The sequence below is a fragment of the Euprymna scolopes genome, chromosome 30, assembly GCF_053919585.1.
Source record: "Euprymna scolopes isolate OS-2025 chromosome 30, ASM5391958v1, whole genome shotgun sequence".
NCBI lineage: Eukaryota > Metazoa > Mollusca > Cephalopoda > Sepiida > Sepiolidae > Euprymna > Euprymna scolopes.
Window position 1 is genome coordinate 51,493,501 of NC_136511.1, and position 8,659 is coordinate 51,502,159.

General features: G+C 32.7%; 1 protein-coding gene across 4 annotated transcripts in view; it reads right to left on the reverse strand.

Annotated features, from left to right (window-relative positions):
- LOC145254801 (uncharacterized) overlaps positions 1-7,759 on the reverse strand; it is a 456,223-nt gene extending 448,464 nt beyond the window's left edge. The window contains exons 1-2 of one of the 4 annotated variants that reach the window (XM_080113591.1): positions 7,330-7,527; positions 1,484-1,775 (exon numbers count right to left, since the gene is read on the reverse strand). The gene's annotated coding sequence lies outside the window, so the exon portion shown is untranslated. Of the gene's footprint in view, positions 1-1,479; positions 1,776-7,329 lie in introns of all 4 variants that reach the window. The other 3 variants (XM_080113597.1, XM_080113596.1, XM_080113592.1) reach the window with 3 other exon arrangements.
- Between the last annotated feature and the right edge of the window lie 900 nt (positions 7,760-8,659).

The following is an 8,659-nucleotide window of genomic DNA, read 5'->3' on the forward strand; positions in this document are numbered from 1 at the left end:
CATCTAAAAATAAAAGGTATTATCTATCTAAAAATAAAAGGTATTATCCATCTAAAAACAAAAGATATTATCTATATAAAAATAAAAGGTATTATCCATCTAAAAATAAAAGGTATTATCTATCTAAAAATAAAAGGCAAATGAAGATATTCTTTTTTGACAAATATTTATAGACAAAAAAATCAAGTTACTCATATGCAAAAGTATTTAACACCTTATATTTAGTTGTTTATGCTCTGTTCTTACTTACAGCTTCCAAATGCTTTCCATAACTGCCTACTAGTTTCTTACAAGCACTTGCTGGTAGTTTAAGCCATTCTTCTTCGCTAATTTTCTTCAATTCTTTTATATTCTTGAGGTCTCTTGCATGCACTCTTAACTTCGAAGTTTCCACAAATATTTGATGGAATTTAGGTCGGGTGACTGGCTAGACCACTTTGGAACACTAATCCCATTATCCTTAAACAATTTCATAGTTGTTTTAGCATTGTGATTAAGATCATTGTCTTGCTGGAAGATAAAGTCAGGGCCCAATCCTAAATCAGCGGCACTTTTGAACAGATGTGTCGACAAAATCTTTGTGTATTTTTCTGCATTCATTTTCCTTTCTATAATTTCCATTCCCCAACTCCATTTTCAGAAACGCAGCCCCAAATGATCACAATTCCACAATTCCAAATTTTACAGTCAGAACGGTGTTGGATGATTTAGATTCTGTGCTCCTTTTCCTCAATACCTGTGGGCGCATGTTTCTTCCAAAAAGGTCAACTTTTGTTTCATCTGACCAAATAACTTTGTTCTAGAAGTCATCCGATTCACATTGATTTTTATAAACAAATTTCAAACGATCTTTCGCGTGTCTACGACTCAACAATGGAGTCTTTCTCGGTGGTCTATGATACGACCTCGTACAATTGAATGATCTCTTCATTTTTTTCTTGCTTACTTCAAATACTTTTGCTACCCACTGTATATATGTGTGTGTGTGTGTGTGTGTGTGTGTGTGTGTGTGTGTGTGCGTGCGTGCGTGCGTGCGTGCGTGCGTGCGTGCGTGTGTGTGTGTGTGTGTGTGTGTGTGTGTGTGTGTGTGTGTGTGTGTGTGTGTGTGTGTGTGTGTGTGTGTGTGTGTGTGTGTGTGTGCGTGAATCTTTTGAACAGAACGATTTCCGTGGCTCGGGCTTGACTGGAAGTTGACGAGAACCGCCGGAACAAACCGAGCGCTGATAAAATGTTAAAACGCTAGGTAAACAAACTAGTCGATTTTTTCTTTGTTTTTTTTTTTTTTCTCATTTTTTTGTGAAAAACAGTATTTAAGTAATTTAGGGGTGGTGATGAACAGAGGGAGGGTATTTTTACTTTTTATTTTTCAAATCATTTGACTAGGCGTTTGATTAGCCAATGAAAATTGGAATTTTTAAATGGAAGCAGACGACTTTGTGACTAAATTGTAAAAAGAGGAAAAAAATTTTCTATACTCACGTACAAAAAATGGCAGACACTGCAGACTCCAAGATACGCCTAAACAAACGTTAATGTTTTTGCCAAGAGAGGAATCTAATAGCCTCGGAATTGATATGCAAAACATGTTTGAGGAAGTGTTCTATCAAGAAATACCGTATGTGAGCGATGGTTTCGCTTAAAGATGCACTAATGCTCAATGCAGACAGTGGGTCTCATTGCGTACCGGAATATTTTTTTCCAGGTCTAATATGGAAACAGCCAAGATTTTCAAATTTATTTATTTATAGCCACACAAAATTGCCACCACAAAAAATCTATAAAAATAAAATATTGAAAAAAAAAAAAATAAACAGTTTAAACTTTCACAAAAAAAAAAACATTCACGTACGTTTGCTAACAATTCTTGAACGTTAAAAGAAAATTAATAAAAATAGTTATTAAACTCACAGTATATTTTTTTTTAAATAAATGTTGTAAATTATGTTTCCCTACGTCTTTTATTTCGCTCGGTTCTTTCGGAGGTTCTCGTCAGCCAACGTTACGGAAATCTAGGTCAAAATATGCCGAGAGAGAGATGGGGGGGGGAGATGGGGGGAGAAATTGAATACTGCTTTTGATAAAAAAAATGAATGGCTTGGGTGCCATCAGCTAGCATCAAAACCAAAACATTTAGCGCTCCAGTCGTGTTCGCTACCGTTTGAGCTATCGACAAATAGAAAAGAAAGATATAGAATGAAACCACTTCAAGTTATTTATTTATTTTTTTTACACGGTGGTCACCACTTATCAAGGCCCGGAAGCCACTCAGGGATAAGGGTTATTGCAAGTACAGTACGTTAGTGTGGAGATTTAATGAAGTGTTTACTTAAGAGGGCGGTTCATTAGGAATTTGTTAACGTTGGACTTAAAGACATCCAAGTTATAGTCAGGTGGGAAGCAGGCAGACGGAACAGAGTTCCACAGGCGTGCAGTTCTAAGGAAGAAGCTTTGTTCATGGAATCTACGTTTTGATTTAGGCACAGATAAAGAGTGGGGGAAATTTTTCACAGTGGATTCAGCTAGATGGGTGTTTTTCGTGAAGGATTGGCAAGGGGGGACCAGAGGTTGGAGTTCAGACGAGCACCTGCCATGGAAATAACGATAAAACAAGGATAGGCTCGCAACGTCTCTTGTGTGGGAGAGATGTTGCAGGGTAGAGAAAAGGGCATCCCCCACTAGCCACGAAGTCTATTTTGTACTCTGTCAAGGCAGGATAGGCTGTTTTTAGCAGCTCCTGCCCAGATATGGCAGCAGTATTCCATTCTTGGACGTACTTGGCTTTTATATAGATAGAGAATTGCATCAGTAGTGAGATATCTTCTGGAGCGGTAGAAGGATCCCACCATCTTTCCAGCGACCTTGGCAACAGACTTGATGTACGTGTTCCATTTCAGATCAGGAGTAAAGGACAAACCCAGAAGCTTGTCAAAACATGGGGCTTCTCCTAGACGAGAACCATCCATTTCAATTGATGCCAGATGGGGATCAGAGCGTTGATGATGTAAAGATAGGAACTTGGTTTTAGATGCATTAAAGGTAATCAGCTATGAATGAGTTTGTGCATGCGCAAAAGTAATACAAATATATTGGCAAGTTAAAGCAAACATTTTGCATTTCAACTTGCCGACATTATTTCTGTACGTGTTATTCATCCATCCAAACAAGGATTTTACTTTTTATAAACCATCCTTGGTATACAATTACTATTTTATTACTTTTTATAAACCATCCTTGGTATATGATTATTATTTTATTACTTTTTATAAACCATACTTGGTATATGATTACTATTTTATTACTTTTTATAAACCATCCTAGGTATATGATTACTATTTCCTGTTTATGTTAGTTTTATGTGGCAAGTAGTTTAAGAGTTTATCAGTTAAATATTTACAGTTATATATATACCTATATCTACTGTTTTAATTATGTAGATACACAGTTTGTCGATGACGAATGTAAGACTGGAAGACGAAATATGTAAGGTAGTAGGATATTCAAAGAATGAACAATATAAAAAAAATCCATTAGTTTCAGTAAAATACTTATGTTGCTATGGTCGTACGTGAACAATTGAAAGGTAAATGCCATTTATTTTATTGTAGCGTTCTTGTTCAGAAGACTTTTACCAGAAAATGTCTGATGATCAGAACCTCAGATTCCTAAAGACTATGCAAAGATGATAGTCCGGCAGCCTTGAAAGACCAGCCAGCAAAAGTATCAGAAGTTGTACTAACTTATGCGTTTCTGTATTGAATGAGTTTTTTTTTCCGAAAAGAGGAGTTCATATTCTATAAAATTGTACAGAATAAGTTCCAAGAAGCTACCTAAAATATCTGTGTAAGAGAAATGCCTAACATAATTCGGCGCTCTCTATCTATCTATCTATCTCTATCTCTCTCACTCTCAATCACCTACTCTCTCTCACTCACACACACACACACACACACACACACACACACATATATATATATATATATATATATAGAGAGAGAGAGAGAGAGAGAGAGAGAGAAAGAGAGAAAGAGAGAGACAAAGAGAGAGAGAGAAAGAGAGAGAGGAGAGAGATTTAAATATTTATTATCTTTACTTACAAACACTAATGTTTCATGCTTACGCAATCTTCACTGTAGGAAATGATAAGGACTCGAACCCAGTTGAAAAGTCACATCTAACTCTGTAATCTAGCATTCAACCCACCATCAATCAACATAAGAAGAATAGAATTTAATGTCTATACAATGTCAAATTAGTGGACATATACAGCAAGCATATTCATATAGTGTTCGACGACAACGAATACACACAACACATTCACTCACACACATGTATATGTATTGTTACATTATTATTATTATTATTATTATTATTATTATTATTATTATTATTATTTATTGAATTACGTTCAGAAAATATATACCTATGGGCACGTGTTTCAATGCACGTAAGTAATAAAATATTTAAATATTTAATAATGAAAATGAATAACAATATGTCCCGTCAAAAAAAAGGACAATGCAAAAAATATTTTTAATCAAATAAATGAAATAAAAAGGAGGCAATATCTCTCTTCACCGCTTAAGAAGCGAAAAAAATCTTATATATATATATATATATATATATATATATATATATATATATATATATACAAGTGTGAAACGCCGAATATTCAGTGTAGCTTAATCGCCATATATATTTTATAAATTACTATATATATATATATATATATATATATATATATATATATATATATATATATTTGGTAAAACTGGTAATTAGTAAAACCCTTAAGAGAGTGCTCAATACTATTGGAGAGCAAATATGTGTTTTATTTTTTTAATCTGTTTGGTTACATATGTTTCGGATGTTGGACCATGTTTTCGATCCAACAGCCTCGTCAGACCTTACAGAAATGGTTGTTAGTATTAGTATGAATTGTTTTAGAAGTAACACTTCTTCCTTATACTAACAACCATCTTCTGTAAGGTCTGACGAGGCTGTTGGATCGAAAACATGGTCCAACATCCGAAATATATGTAACCAAACAGATAAAACGGTAATAAAAAAATAAAAAGCATATGCACATGTATATATATATATATATATATATATATATATATAATTTGCATTACTATACACAGACGTACGAAAAAGTTGTCAAAAAGCAAATATATAACAAATAAATGTATAAATGTTACCAAAGGCCAGATAAGTTACTTTTCTACCTAACTGGGGAAGTTTTTAGTGTTTTTATTTAATGTAAAATGTTTATTCTGTTCGAAAAACGAGTAATGTTGGACGCTTCCGGAGAACAAGTAAAGATGACCGCGATGTCTTTGAAGACTGGATAATCACTTCGATATAAGAAATAAAACAAAATAGTGGTACAAACCAACCCAATAAATGTTACCGTGACATTAAAGTTTAAAGATAAATGTCAAATATTACAGTTCATTTACGCCTCTTGACCAACGGAAAATATGGCTTTGGGGACCTTTTTTGCTTTTTTTGCGACCCTGTTGTATAAAACATCCTTGTGTTGCTTAATTCAATTTATTTTAAAGATGAAAAATACGAACTGAATATAATTTAGGATCATTTAAACTTTTACGGATTCAATTTTAATGGTGAACTTTTCAGTTAACAACGATTCATATTAGCGATGCTAATATTATTTTCTTTCATAATATTTCGTAATATTTAATGGGTGGGGTTTCTACCAGTGTTTTGTTTAATTTTCGATTTTTGAGCGATTATTATGTCTCCTCAGACGACCGTCTTGTGTCGGACAATTTTTTCTTGTTCTAACTCGGTACTACTTGTGTCTAAAAGCAATAAACGCTTTAAAATAAGTTAAAACACAAATAAAACTTATCCAGATAGGTAGAAGAGTACTTATCTTGCCTATGGTAATATTTATTTGTTGCATATCCCCCCCCTTTTTCCGATTGGTTGATTTCATTGCAAAGTGCTTCCAAATATATATATATATTTTTTAAACTCTTATAATCAATGGTAAACAGCTGTTGCGAGTTAGAAAAATGAATTCTTACGGTTATCAAAAAGAAGTTGAGATTGTTGTCATTATAACCCAATCACCGATAATGACTTGTGGAAGAACTTCTTGAATGTAAACAACAACAATAATAATTATTAAAACGATAATAATATTAATGATAACAACAATAATAAGATTAATAACAATAATAATAATGATAAGAAAATTAACAACAAGAACTATAATAATAACAACAACAACAATAATTATAATAATAATAATAATAATTACAACGATGATAATGATAATAATGATGATGATAACAACAACAACAATAATAATAATAATAATAATAATAATAATAATAATAATAATAATAATAACAATAGCCTGATAATAATAGTGATAATAATAATAATAACAATAATAACAATAATAATAATGATAATAATAAAAATAACAACAACAACATCAATAATAATAATAATAATAATAATAATAATAATAATAATAATAATAATAATAATAATAATAATAATAATAAGCGAAGGAGGAGGAAAGAGCTGAACGTCTGGGGAGACTTATTGTCACTCAGCTTCCAGAGTACACCACAGGTCTCCAATCAGATCGTTTGCTGACTTGTGTGAAAGCTCCATGTGAGCCAATAATAATAATAATAATAATAGACACCAGTCTTGGCTGATACCACAAGATGGAAAGACCGATGAGGAAGAGCACTAATCAGACCTCCATTGAAACAGTCGGGAGAAGACTAGAACCTCGAGGAGGCTTATTGTCATCCAAAGTCCGAGTGAAGACTAATTAAAGAGAAAAACAGTGTTAAACAGCTGTTTACAAATGTTATCGAAAGATATGGAGAGTATTGGAAATCTGGGAAGACTATTTGTCACTCAGACTCCAGGAAACACCACCAGTCATTTTCAGTGATGACGATCTGTATGAAAACTACTAGTTAGTAAATAATAATAATAATAATAATAATAATAATAATAATAATAATAATAATAATAATAATAATAATAACAACAATAATAATAACAACAACAATAATAACAATAATAATAACAACAACAATAATAATAACATTAATAATACTAATAATAATAATAATAATAATAATAATAATAATAATAATAAAATCTTATCTTCACGTTTAAAAGAACGTAAACGTAAATGATGCTTTTTTATAAAACAAATAAAAACAAAAAAAACATAAAACACAGATAGATAGATAGATAGATAGATAGATAGATAGATAGATAGATAGATAGATAGATAGATAGATAGATAGATGGATGGATAGAATATACCTGTAGATATTGGTAAAAAGTATATTTCCCCTTCCAAAAACAACCAACAAAAGCCAGCTGCCGTACTCGCTAGTTCCTCATCCGGCCCCGAGGGTGGGTAAAGATGTACTGCCAGTTAACAGGCGTATTCATCGTGCCTTACCCACATAGTACACCCTGCTTCTCGTTGTTGCTGGTAGCTAATCGGATACCGTGTACGTACATATGTACGTATGTATGTGTATACGTATGCACTATGTAAAATTAAAACATCCGTATGTGTGCAGAGTACACACTGGTATACAGGTATATATAGTCACACAAAACGTTAGGAATGCTGGGTAAATATAGATATACCATTTTGTATTTTCTCGCCTTTACTTTCATTTATTTCAGCTTGTTCTTTTTTTTCTTAGCGTCCGGCATTTATTTCCTCAATTTAACACTAAGCGCTGATAGTTACAATAAATAAATAAATAAATAAATAAAACACTCCCACTAAATGACTTCTTTCTTCATGTTTAAATACGTCCACGCAACTTTATTAAAAGCTCTGTCCGTTGGCAATCCGTTTGTTCGTCTGTCACGTTCTGGTTCGGTTGAGATAAGATTTGCATCATCGGACGGACGTATCTTAGTTTTAGAAGCGTCCAATAACCTCGGTCTGTAAGGATTTTGCTTGAAATTACAAGTTTGGTCGGGTTATAACGTCAGGTTTGAAATAACGTTTGGTCGGTTTGTCATGCTTAAGTTTTGAATAATATTTGGACTGGTCTGTCACGTTTGGCTTAAAATAACATTTTGTTGGTATGTCATGCTTAAGTTTAACCCACCATTTCATCGGTTTCTTATGCTAAGTTTTGAAAAAAAAAGTTTGGACGGTCTATCTTGTTTAAGTTTGATAATGCATTCTGTCGGTCTGTCACATTTTAGTTTAAAATAGCATTCCGTCGATCTGTCACATTTAAGTTTGAAATGAAATCTTCATCTATCCGTCTTAGATATCAGTGTAAAACATTATTCGATTCGACCACACATTTATATGAGAAGTCGTAGTCTGTCTGAGTCTGTCTGTCAGTCTGTCTGTCTGACACGCTTGCGTTCGAAATAACATCTTCATTGCTAAGCACGTAGATTAAATGGACGCATCTTATATTTATATGGGTCCAATCATCTATAAAAAAAAATTTTTAAATCCCGGGGTGTTTGTCGCAATGTCAAGTTTGAAACAATTTTCGTTGCTCTGTCACGTTTAAGATCTAAGTAAAAAAAAAATTTACATTGTTCTGCAAAGCTTAAAGTTAAAAACAGCAATGACATATGTTTACGAATTTTTATAAGAGTGCCTGTT